Raw genomic sequence first — 12490 nt, 5'->3', positions numbered from 1 at the left:
TTGCCTCTACTTGTTTTGTAGTGCTTGGCACAAAGGTTGCTTTTGTGCACAAATAGTGAAAGGTTGAAGATTAGAGAGGTCTAGTATCACCACTTTTCTTTTAAAACAACTTTCTTTGTTACATCTTGCAGGTAGGTGCTTCAAATTCATGCTTATTAGAGATGGCAATCTCATCCTAATGTATATTTTAGAACTGTTTATTCCCAATTGGATGAAAATACTTGCAAATTTGTACAACATATACTTAATAAGTATCCTTATTATACAGCTTACAAATGTTGAATTCATACATGTTTTTGTTTGAAGAACAAGTTTTTAACGTGTCATGATATAAGGTGACCTTTTACTATGATAGTTGAGTGGCGGTGTTTGCAAGAATGGCTCAAGGAACTGACATAACATGAATCTTTTACGGTGACGCAAAGCTCTCCTCAAGCAATGTGGCTCCCAGTACACCAAAAATAATTATGCTAACATGGAGACATCCATAGTAGGACAATACAACATCTTTCCATTAGCAACACAGCCTTTCCTAACATGAGGACACCTCCACCAAAGATAATTTTATGTGATAGGTTACCCCACGAGCATACCATGTCATGGAATGGATGCAAGAACTATGACCGCAATACCCCTTAGTAGTTGTTCATGAATGTATATATATCAAAGTTAATGAGAATAAATTTTTCGTTTGTTGATGTGTAAGAGAACTCTAGGACTACCATATTTTAGATTGTTTGATAAGTTAAATAAAATTTGTAGTCATTTAAAATATAAATTTGTTTTTGTTTGGTAAGATTGTATATGAGAAGACATGATAAAGTACAAGAGATCTTTACGAAATAAACTTCGATGAGATTCCTACCATGCACTTATGACACCATATCTCTCCTGGAACCCTTTGAGTTCTATCGTTGTGAGAAGTCCAAGGGGGGCCTATTTTTAAATTTTTAGCAATAAATTTTTTTTGAAGGAAATTTTGGTTGCTTTAAAGTTTGTATACAGTCTAGGTGTTCATTCTTATTGTTTTTCTTCAGTTTCAAATTTTGACGTAGGGCACCCCTTGGAAGCCACTTTTGGTAAAGGTGTTAGGGCGAGATTTTGGGAAAGTTTTGTATGTAGGAAATACAGTCCTTAACACAATGAAAAACATTGATTCTTTGAGTAATTTCAGATTCCATGGTTTTAATGTTCGCCCGTAGATTAAGAAAAAAGTAAGAAATGTCTGTTTTACATCATTTTTCAAGAAATTGTCAACTTGCATGTTGATTTTTGGAGAATCTGAACAAGATATGACTTTCTTGCATCGCACGATGGTTGAAAAGCGCGACAAGATGAACACATGTTTGTGAGACAAACCCGGACAGATTTAGAGCCAATTGGAAACGAGAAGTTGTTGAAAACAGCCTAAAAGTTCAACACTTAAAAAAAAACTAAACCATGTATCATGCTCAAACACCTAAATTTTTTATTGTTTTGCCATGTAAAGGCCACCGGGGCCCTCAACAAGTGTGGTCACAAGGACGCGTGAAATGCCCAAACAGGGGTCCCTGTTTGAGCATTTTATGCGGCATTGTGGTACTCTTGTTGAGGGGCCTTGGGGCCTTTACATGGCAAAAAATTACTTTTTTTCATGCATAGTCATGAGATAAGATGTGGTGTTTGATGTACAAAGAGCAAGAGCTTCCCCCCCCCCCCCCCCTTTCCCATTTTGCTATGTGTTCAAAGGCCTCACAAATCCTTTGCGCGCGCCCTTGTGGCCCCTCTTGTTAAGGGACCCTGGGGCCTTAAAATGGCAACCGCAAGCTTTTTTTAATGCATGGCCATGACATAGAGGTGTAGTGTTTGATGTACTCAAAGCAAGAGTCCCCCTCCCCACCCCCATCCCCCTTCCTTGCTTTGTGTTCAAATGTAGGTCAAAGGCCTCACAAATTCTGTGCACTTAACGTTAATCACTAGAAATTAACCAAACAAGGAGCCAATTTTTACTTCCTTGTGTCCATCCCCTGTTCTTAGGAATGTCTTGATAAAGGCATGACTAAACAACTAAAATATGTGTGAGGTCCCTGCCCCTTGTTGAGAGGAGCGGAGTACCTTTGATAGGTCTCCAATTTTGAAAAAGAAAAACCAACGGACATTGCCTTAGCTACTACGTAGCTACGGACATGAACTGTTAGTGAAGGATTGGTCCTATCTTGCTATGGCGGAGCGTGACCACCATAACCCTATCTAAAAACTATCTATAATCAATTATACCTAAAAGTATAAATCTTAGAGTGACCAACCTGTGCGCTTTTTTTTCCATGTTTCAGAAGCACAGTTGCCAAGGTTTGTCTCTTTTAAGATTTATGACTTAAAAAAAAAACAATTTCTAGCGTTGGAAAGTTACCCGACTCATTGGGTTCACCCATCCATAGAATGATACCGTCGGGTATCATTCTCCCGCTTTCCACACCACACTCACCCTTCTTTTGTTATCTAATTACTACCACACTGTTTAAACATACATGTTCCTTTACTTTATTTATGATACTGGTTCGTTAAAACAACCCTTCAAACAGTATTACAAACAATAGTCAAACAAGAAGTCATCCAATTTTAAACCAACAACCCTTGGATTAGGTTCACTCAAGAATCTCTACTGGCGCTATTATGTCCGATCGGTATATACATTATTTATAAAAACCCTTGTCCTCATGAGCGTCCCATACCGCTCGACAAGTACTCGTTATGCTAATTTGGACGTACTCCCGTCACAGCAACAACGGTGCTAATCTGGGCGTCATCCTCACGCCACAGCAAAACAAAACTGCAGTATTCAACTGGGCTAATCTGGGTGTACTCCCACCACAGCATCAACGGTGCCATCCTAGGCGTCATCTCACGCCTCGGCAACTGCCACATTATACCAGCGCTAATAAGTAGAGAGACTTGAGAGAAACCATACCGAAGGTTTTTGACAAACATTCTTTCCTATAGCAACCAGTTTAACCAGACAATCTTTCTTACTTGTCAAACATATGACGAGTTTCTTGGGGTTAAGCCCCGTGGTTTCGATCCGTGTTTTCTTTTCATAAGGTAAATAATATATTCTTATGGTCTCGCATATGCAATGATGCATTACTTGAAACTGCAATACTAACCTGTATCATAGCTCCCATTGGTCCGATTGGTGGAGACATAGCATGTTCCACAGGGGTTCCACCGTTACTTGTACCAGCTTCATGATCATTAGCGCCTTGGGTTCGAGCACGCTTTGGAATCATTTTTTTGTACTACACTTATGTTATACACTTAGAACTTTAAATTGGTCAATTTTTCTAGTAATCTCTTGTTTCCAAAGAGAGTCTATAATTTGAGCCCTCGCCAACTCGGATTCACACTTATTGTTGTTGTTCTACATTTAATTTCTATAAATCAAATATTTGCTAATCGTAATTAATCAAAAATTAAGTGTGTAAACTATGAGTGAAAGTTTAGGAATGCATTACTTTTATGCTTCACATTTCTAATCCAATTCTAACTTCAATTTCTATACTTCAACTAAATCAATTTTTAGTATTATTCAAAATTCTACTTAATCTAATTGACAATAAAATTGTTGAATGATAATTTCATCATGTATAATAAGAATATGATGAGTTCTCTTATGTATTAACTTTCAATTAACTATGCATAAGTTAATAGTAAAGATGTACTAACTAGAGAGAGTAGGTATACTTAGAGAGATTAGAGTAAGAGAAAACATATACACACATCTTTTCTAAATTAATCGAATCTTACTAATCCATTAAAAGATTAGAGTAGAAGAGAACACACACACATCATTTTCTAAAGCTAATTGACTCTTACTAATCTATTAGAGAGATTAGAGTAAGAGATATCACACACACACACACACACACACACATAGCTAATTGAATCTTACTAATCTATTAGAGAGATTAGAGTAAAAGATAGCACACACACACACATATCTTTCTTAAAGCTAATTGAATCTTACTAATCTATTAGAGAGATTAGAGTAAGAGATAGCACACATACACACATATCCTTCTTAAAACTAATTGAATCTTACTAATCTATTAGAGAGATTAGAGTAAGAGATAGCACACATACACACATATCCTTCTTAAAACTAATTGAATCTTACTAATCTATTAGAGAGATTAGAGTAAGAGATAGCACACATACACACATATCCTTCTTAAAACTAATTGAATTTTACTAATCTATTAAAGAGATTAGAGTAAGAGATAGCGCACACATACACACATAGCTAATTGAATCTTACTAATCTATTAGAGAGATTAGAGTAAGAGATAGCACACATATATCATTCCTAAAGTTAATTGAATGCTTAATTAATACGCACCTTATTAGTCCACTAGAGTTTTTGCTCTCTTAGTGGTTTGTGGACGCCTTCTCTCTAAGAGAAGTGGCAGCACTTCGTGAGTGAAGGAGTACGAGCGGAACTGCGACGCGAGAGAAAGTGCGAGAAGAAGAGCACGACAATATGGTGAACTCGCTCTACTGTAATGTGTAGAGCATAGTGAGTTCTTATTAGGTTTTACAAAAGAATATGTGTACATACCTGGCGGCCCGCCCACTTACCTGGGCGACCACATTGGGCTTTATACCCCAACAACCTCCCACTTAAAGTACCACATTGGACTTTAAGTGGGAGGTTGTTGGGGTATAAAGCCCAATGTGGTTGCCCAGGTAAGTGGGCGGGCCGCCAGGTATGTACACATATTCTTTTGTAAAACCTAATAAGAACTCACTATGAGTATACGGTAACAGTGGGTCGCCCAGGTCATGGGCGCCCGCCCACTATTACCCTATACTCATAGTGAGTTCTTATTAGGTTTTACAAAAGAATATGTGTACATACCTGGCGGCCTGTCCCCTTACCTGGGCGACCACATTGGGCTTTATACCCCAACAACCTCCCACTTAAAGTACCACATTGGACTTTAAGTGGGAGGTTGTTGGGGTATAAAGCCCAATGTGGTCGCCCAGGTAAGTGGGCGGGCCGCCAAGTATGTACACATATTCTTTTGTAAAACCTAATAAGAACTCACTATGAGTATAGGGTAACAGTGGGCGGCCGCCCATGACCTGGGCGACCGATAAGGCCTATGTGCCTTGACCGGTCGCCCAGGTCATGGGCGTCCGCCCACTGTTACCCTATACTCATAGTGAGTTCTTATTAGGTTTTACAAAAGAATATGTGTACATACCTGGCGGCCCGCCCACTTACCTGGGCGACCACATTGGGCTTTATACCCCAACAGCCTCCCACTTAAAGTCCAATGTGGTACTTTAAGTGTGAGAGAAGCTACTATACAAGCTAATATACAAGGGATGTAGAGAAGTGATGTACTACCCTACACCTAACTGTTTGCGAAAGTGCGCAAAGCTCTCTGAGGGAAGTCCCTTTGTAAGTAGATCAGCAGGATTTTCTGTGGTGTGAACTTTGACAAGCTGAATTTGCTTATCCTCGAGCATTTCCCTGATGAAATGATACTTCACATCCACATGCTTTGTCTTTGAGTGATAAACTGGATTGCGAGCCAGTTGTATAGCACTCTGACTATCACAATATAACACGGGCATCTCTTCTTTGATTCCCAAATCTGTTACTAGTCGATTAAGCCAAATTGATTCTTTGCATGCCTTTGATGCTGCAACATATTCAGCCTCTATAGTAGACTGAGTAACACAATCTTGTAATCTAGAACGCCATGATACTGCTCCACCAGCCAATGTAAAGACATACCCTAACGTAGACCTTCGGTTGTCTAAGTCACCTGCATAATCTGAGTCTGTAAAACCCTTTACACTTAGCTCCTGACTCCCATAGCATATACACATACTCTTTGTAGCTTTCAGGTATCTCAATATTCCTTTCACTGCCTCCCAATGTTTCTTGCCTGGGTTTGACATGTATCGACTTACTACTCCCACTGCAAATGCAATGTTTGGGCGAGTAGCAATCATTGCATACATCAAACTACCCACTGCAGAAGCATATGGAATCTTATCCATTTCAGCCTGTTCTTCCTCAGACACAGGACAATCTTGTTTGCTAAGTTTCACATATGGTGGCAATGGAACACTCAATGCCTTTCCCTTCTCCATATTGAAACGTTGCAAAACCTTGTCAATATACTCTGTTTGAGATAACCAAATCAACTTCTTTGATCTGTCTCTCTCAATGCGCATACCAAGTATATGACTTGCCTCACCCATGTATTTCATGTCAAACGATTTTGCCATCTTTGACTTCAAAGCTGAAATTTCTTCCAAGTGGTTGCCAGCAATCAACATGTCATCCACATACAAAATAAGGATCAACCAACTACCATCCTTAGCCTTCTTTGTATATAGACAGTGATCGAACTCACTATGTTTGTAGCCTTGAGAAAGCATAAACTTGTGGAATTTATGGTACCATGCCCTCGGTGATTGTTTTAAGCCATAAAGACTCTTTAACAACTGGCATACCAAATCTTCCTTGTCTTTCTCAACAAACCCTTCTGGCTGCTGCATGTAATTTCCACATCTAAATCACCATGCAAAAACACTGTCTTGACATCCATTTGGTGCAACACCAAATCTAATATGGCAACCAATGCAAGAAAGCATCTCAATGTAGTCATCTTGACCACTGGAGAGAAGACTTCATCAAAGTCAATGCCTTGTTCTTGCTTAAAGCCCTTTGCAACAAGCCTTGCTTTGTACTTTGGCTGACTATCATGAGCGGTGATCTTATACTTGTAAACCCATTTACAAGGTAGAGCCTTTTTGCCCTGTGGTAATTTAACTAGCTTCCATGTCTGGTTTTTATGCAGAGCTGTCATCTTTGACTGCATGGCCAATTGCCAATTCCCGGAGTCCTTCATTTGCACTGCTTCCTTGTAACATGAAGGCTCATTGCAATCAGTCAACATGACATAGTTCAAGATGGAACAAACCGATCAAGAGGTCGTGTGATACGTCCAGATCTACTCAAAATAGGTGGCTCAGGCTCAGCCACAACCTGTGGTTCCAATCTATCCTGTCCTTGCTCCTCTTGAGCCCTGACATTTTGTCTTGCACGTGCAGGTCCATCTTCTTGGAAGACAACTCTTCTAATCTCCTCAACCCTCTCTGGTTTAGAATGATATTTGGATTCATTAAAGTGAACATCATTGCTGCGGATAACCCAAAGTCTTTACCCCATCTCACCAGAATTACCATAGCCTAGAAAGATGCACTTTCTACTCTTTGGCTCAAGTTTGTTCCTAAATTCCTTTGGAACGTGAGTATATGCCTCACAACCAAAGACTCTGAGATGCTTGTATGAGGGCATTTTGCCTGACCATACCATCTCTGGCACTGAATCCTTCTGCAAAAACTTGCTAGGAGATCTATTTATAAGATGAACAACTGTTGATACAGCTTCAGCCCAAAACCCATTTGGCAGCTGTGCATTAGACAACATACTTTTGACCTTCTCTTGTATGGTCCTATTCATCCTCTCAGCAACACCATTTTGAGGAGGATTGTAAGGAGCAGTAAGTTCACGTTTTATACCTTTTGACTCACAAAAGTCCTGAAAGGCCTTTGAAACATACTCTCCACCATTGTCAGTGCGTAAGCATTCAAGCTTCTTGCCACTCTGATTCTCCACAAGTGTCACAAACGTTTTGAAAACACTAAATGCTTCATCCTCGTGCTTGAGAAAGTAAACCCATACTTTCCTCGAGTAATCATCTATAAATGTCATAAAGTAAGAAGCTCCCCCTAGCGATAGGTTAGGCATAGGTCCACACAAATACTATGAACAAGTGCCAACTGTGTATCTCTTCTACTGCTTCTATGCTTATGTGGCTGCTGTGTTTGCTTACCATACAGATAATGTTCACAGAATTCAAAATCATTAAATGAAAAGCCAGGAAAATAACCAGAACGAGACAAGATTTCCATTCCCTTCTTGGACATATGTCCTAACCGGCTATGCCACAAAGAAACGTTCGGCTGCTCGGTTACATTGATTACATTTTTAGAGACATTTGATACATAAATCATGTAAAGTCCTCCAGACTTTACTCCATGTGCTACTGTCATCGAACCCTTGGATATCTTCCACATGTTTTGTCCAAAAGTGGTGACGTAGCTAGCATCATCAAGTAAACCTGTGCTGATCAAGCTCTTTGTAATTGCGGGAACATGTCTCACATTCTTCAGCGTGAAAGAAGAGCCATTCTGAAACTTCAATTGAACATCTCCAACACCTAAGATCTCACATGTCTTCCCATTGCCTAACCGAACATGATCTTTAGTGGTCACATAAGAGGTAAACCACTCCTTGTTTGGAGACACATGAAGTGATGCCCCTGAGTCTATAATCCAGTCACTCAGTGCATTTCCATCAGATGCTGTAAGAAGAGTTGAGTCCATTGTATTATTCAAGAAGTAGATGTCTCCTGACACTAGACTGTCATCCTCTGCAACAGTGTTTGTCACATTATTTCTTGAATCTTCACTCAGGACTTGTTCTTCTCACCGTGGTCTTCAGCTTTCTCTTTGCCTTTTTCTGGTTTCCATTCTCTGCAGTCTCTTTTCATGTGACCCTTCTTACCACAATGGTAGCATTCTATGTCACTCATGCCTTTAGCACTGCGGGACTTGCTACGAGACTGATTCCTCTTTCCATCTTTGTACTTTTCTTTGGTCCTTCCCCTGACAACTAAGGCTGTTCCTTTGCCTTTGTCCATTGTCTTTCTATTGGTTTCTTCAGTAAGAAGACTTCCTTCTACTCTTGCTATGTTCAAACCATCTGGAGGTGCAGAATTACTCAAAGCTGTACAAAAAGTGTCCCAACTTTTCGGCAATGTGATCAACAGGAACATAGCTCTAACAGGTTCATCAAACTTGACACCTTGAGCTGACAATTGACTGTAGATGGTGTTGAATTCATTCAGATGATTGGACATAGGTGTCCCTTCTTTCATCTTCAAGTCAACAAGCCACTTAAGCCAGTATACCTGTGAAGCTGCACTCTGCTTCTCATAAAGATCACTCAGCTTTGTCCATGCTTCATAAGCTGACATCTCGTCTGCTACATTGAAGTAAACGCTTTCTTCCAAAGTCAGCATAATGGTAGAAAGTGCCAATTCATCCATTTCGCTCCATTCATCTTCGTCCATATCTTGTGGTTTTATCCCCTTGAGCTTTATAGGTTTTATCTGCTTCTTTTGTACCAACACGTGCCAAATCTGCTTCTTCCACAATGGGAAATTGGTTGCATCTAGCTTCTTGATATTGTAAAGAGCAGTGTCCTGTGATCTAGCCATAGCTACGCTTCACAGTAGTTTACTTTCCTGGGAAAAATTCGGCAGAGTTTCCCCTGTAAACTGACCTCTGAACCAATATCAACTTGATGAACTAGTGGATGTCGCCTATAGTTTGTGTGTAGATGAGCCCGTGTCGTATGTGACACGCCTCCAAGAACTGTGAGCCGTCCTTCGATGTGTAGACAGCCACAAATCAACACTCTAGGAGTGCCGATATCCTGAGCACCTGCAGTCGTAGGCCGAAACCCCAAATTTGCAGAGTCGGATCTGCACCCGCTGAGACCACGTAGTCGAAAATGGCCTGCGCAGAACTTTGTCGAAGCCGAACGGTGGCCGAGATGATCTCAAGATTTGGGGCCGTGTCTTCGCCTGTCGAATCTCACTCCAATCTGAGCAGGTGACTCTGGCTACCTGCAAATGCTGTCCCGAGCCTCGATCTGAGCTCTGATACCAGTTGAAGGAGTACGAGCAGAAGTGCGACGCGAGAGAGAGTGCGAGAAGAAGAGCACGACGATATGGTGAACTCGCTCTACTGTAATGTGTAGAGCATAGTGAGTTCTTATTAGGTTTTACAAAAGAATATGTGTACATACCTGGCGGCCCGCCCACTTACCTGGGCGACCACATTGGGCTTTATACCCCAACAGTGAGCGCTACAAAGGCAATCTCTATATCTAAAGTGTGAGCATGGATGCTCTATTTATAGCAAAAAAGAAAACGTCCAACTTTTTTTTTTCCAAATATATATATATATATATATATATATATATATATATATATATTAAAAAAAAATAAAATAAATTTTTTTTCCCCAAAAATCATACCCGCGCTTTTAGTACCCTTGTGGTACCCATCAGCTTGACCAGTTTGTCATTATCATCAAAAGATAAGGCCACACAACCCCCCCCTCATTAAGATTAGTCAAGACTAGTCTCTCCTTTTCATGTGACAGTGTGTCCCACTTTGTCCCCTCCTATGTGAGTCCATGTGCCTTCATTTGTCATCCCTGTGTATTCTTTTGTCTTTATAATTATTATTATTATTTTTTTAATGATAATTTATTTTTTATTTTTAAGTTAAACTTTATAGTCTTATATTAACTTTACAGTAGTAAAAGAAAATTCTACAATCAGTAAATAAGTTTTGCAATAAGTTAGTTAGTGATTCATATAGCTAAACATGTCAGAATTTTGTAGCATAAATTTTAACTTCTAGGTTTTCTCAATGTACGATTCATAATTTGAACTTGAATATCTTAAATAATGAGTGATGGTTAAAAAAAAATTCAACTGCGTAATAGAACTTGTGTGAAATTTGAAAGTAAAGACCTTATAATATGCTTGTATTTGTCATTTTAAATCCCTAAGGACTCTCAACAAGAGGGTCCACAAGGGCGCGCAAAATGGCCAAAGAGGGGTCCCTAGGGATTTAAAATGACAAATAGGGCATTTTCTTAATGCATGGTCATGAGATAGAGGTGTAGAGTTTGATGTACTTAGAACAAATCCCCCCCCCCCCCCCATTTTGTTATGTGTCGAATGGCCCCGAGCATTCATCACTATGTAAAATTTTCCTATATCACGTGCGCTCACTAGAATGGATGACCCCCCGAGGTTCCAGAGGAGTTAGAGAAAGATGATGACAACCAACAAGAACCAATCAAGCAGAACTAGAGAAGAAAGAGGAGGAAAAGCCAGTTAACAATCTTGTCAGAGGTCACTGCTAGGAAGAGAATGAATTATCAAGTGAAATCTCTAAGGGAGATAAGGAAAGCACATAAATATACTTGTCTTCTTATCCCTAGGCTATCCTTCATGAGAGTTGTCAAGGAGATTTTAAATAGATTGGTGAGCACGATGAAAAGAAAAACTTTTGTTTCAGTAAGGTGGAAATCTCAAGCCTTGATGTGACTTCAGGAGGCTACTAAGGATTTCTTAATAGAGTTTATGAATGATAGCTACATTGGAGCTGCATTTGCTCACAGGGTCACACTGATGGGAGATAAGATTTTGTACTTGTGTCAAGGTTGAGGTACAAGTTTGATAAGGATATGGAGCCAATTCCTAGTGAGGATCTTAGGGCCTATCAAATTTTAAATATTCCTCTTGCCAGGTAGCAAAAGAAGTCAGGGATTGTCATTGGAGATGTTACACATCAATATGACAGAAGAATGGCCGATGATATCAAAGCATGCAAGGAGGTTGAGAGGGAGCAAGACATGATATCAGAAGATGATATCCTTACTGTTAACCTTACAACACACTATCACCCTTGATGGACACCTTATCATTATTTGATTGAGTCATGGACCGGGCTTGTCAATCCAAAGGTGTGTAGGTGATCTCTGATGAGAGGCACACCACTTATTCCATTTTTACATGATTTTTACTATGACTGACCACTGTGGGCGCCCATGTGTGAATGGTTCAGACTCTTACAAAAGGTCCATTTGACCTAAAATCCTCATTGTTTGAGGTGCAAGCTAAGAAGTGCTCTTGCTCTACCTCTATCTTCTCCTCCTTCGTGTGCTCACGTGTATGTGTGTGTGTGTGTATGCTTGAGAGAGAGAGAGAGAGAGAGAGAGAGAGAGAGAGAGAGAGAGAGAGAGATTGAGCATTGTGGCGGCATTGGCGGTGACGAGGCGGTTGAGTGCGGTGGCAGCGGTGGCTCCTTCTTCTTCACGGCACACGATCCTTCACGATGGAAGCATTGAGCGGTGAGTGACACACCATAGCCCCTTTGAGCTTGCTAGGAATGTCTAGTTGTGTGCTTGCAGCCATTTGTCGCTTGCACATGGTATTTCGACAAGTTCCCAGCCTCCGACACATGCATCAAAGCACACATTTTTGGTGCCATTTTCGGGAACTACCTTGCACTAAGCTTGAGGAGCACTTAGTGCTACCTCATGAAGCTATTCACTTCTGTCATTTTTGGTTTTTGCTGAGTTCTGTTAGATTTGTTAAGTGGTTGTAATGTGTAGGTTTAGCAAGATTTGTTAGCTCAATTAAGTGTTGCAGTGTACATGTTTTGTTAGATTTGCTAAGTTTTACAATGTGCAGGTGCTAGCAAATTTGTTAGCTAGTGTAGATCTGTAATGTGCAGTAGATAGTTCAGTAGTCTGTGAGTGAGCAGTTTGCTATGTTAGG

Source organism: Adiantum capillus-veneris, chromosome 19, assembly GCF_014529385.1.
Source record: "Adiantum capillus-veneris isolate H3 chromosome 19, ASM1452938v2, whole genome shotgun sequence".
In the NCBI taxonomy this organism is placed as follows: domain Eukaryota; kingdom Viridiplantae; phylum Streptophyta; class Polypodiopsida; order Polypodiales; family Pteridaceae; genus Adiantum; species Adiantum capillus-veneris.
The sequence above is the reverse complement of the archived record's forward strand: the minus strand, read 5'-3'. Positions refer to the sequence as shown.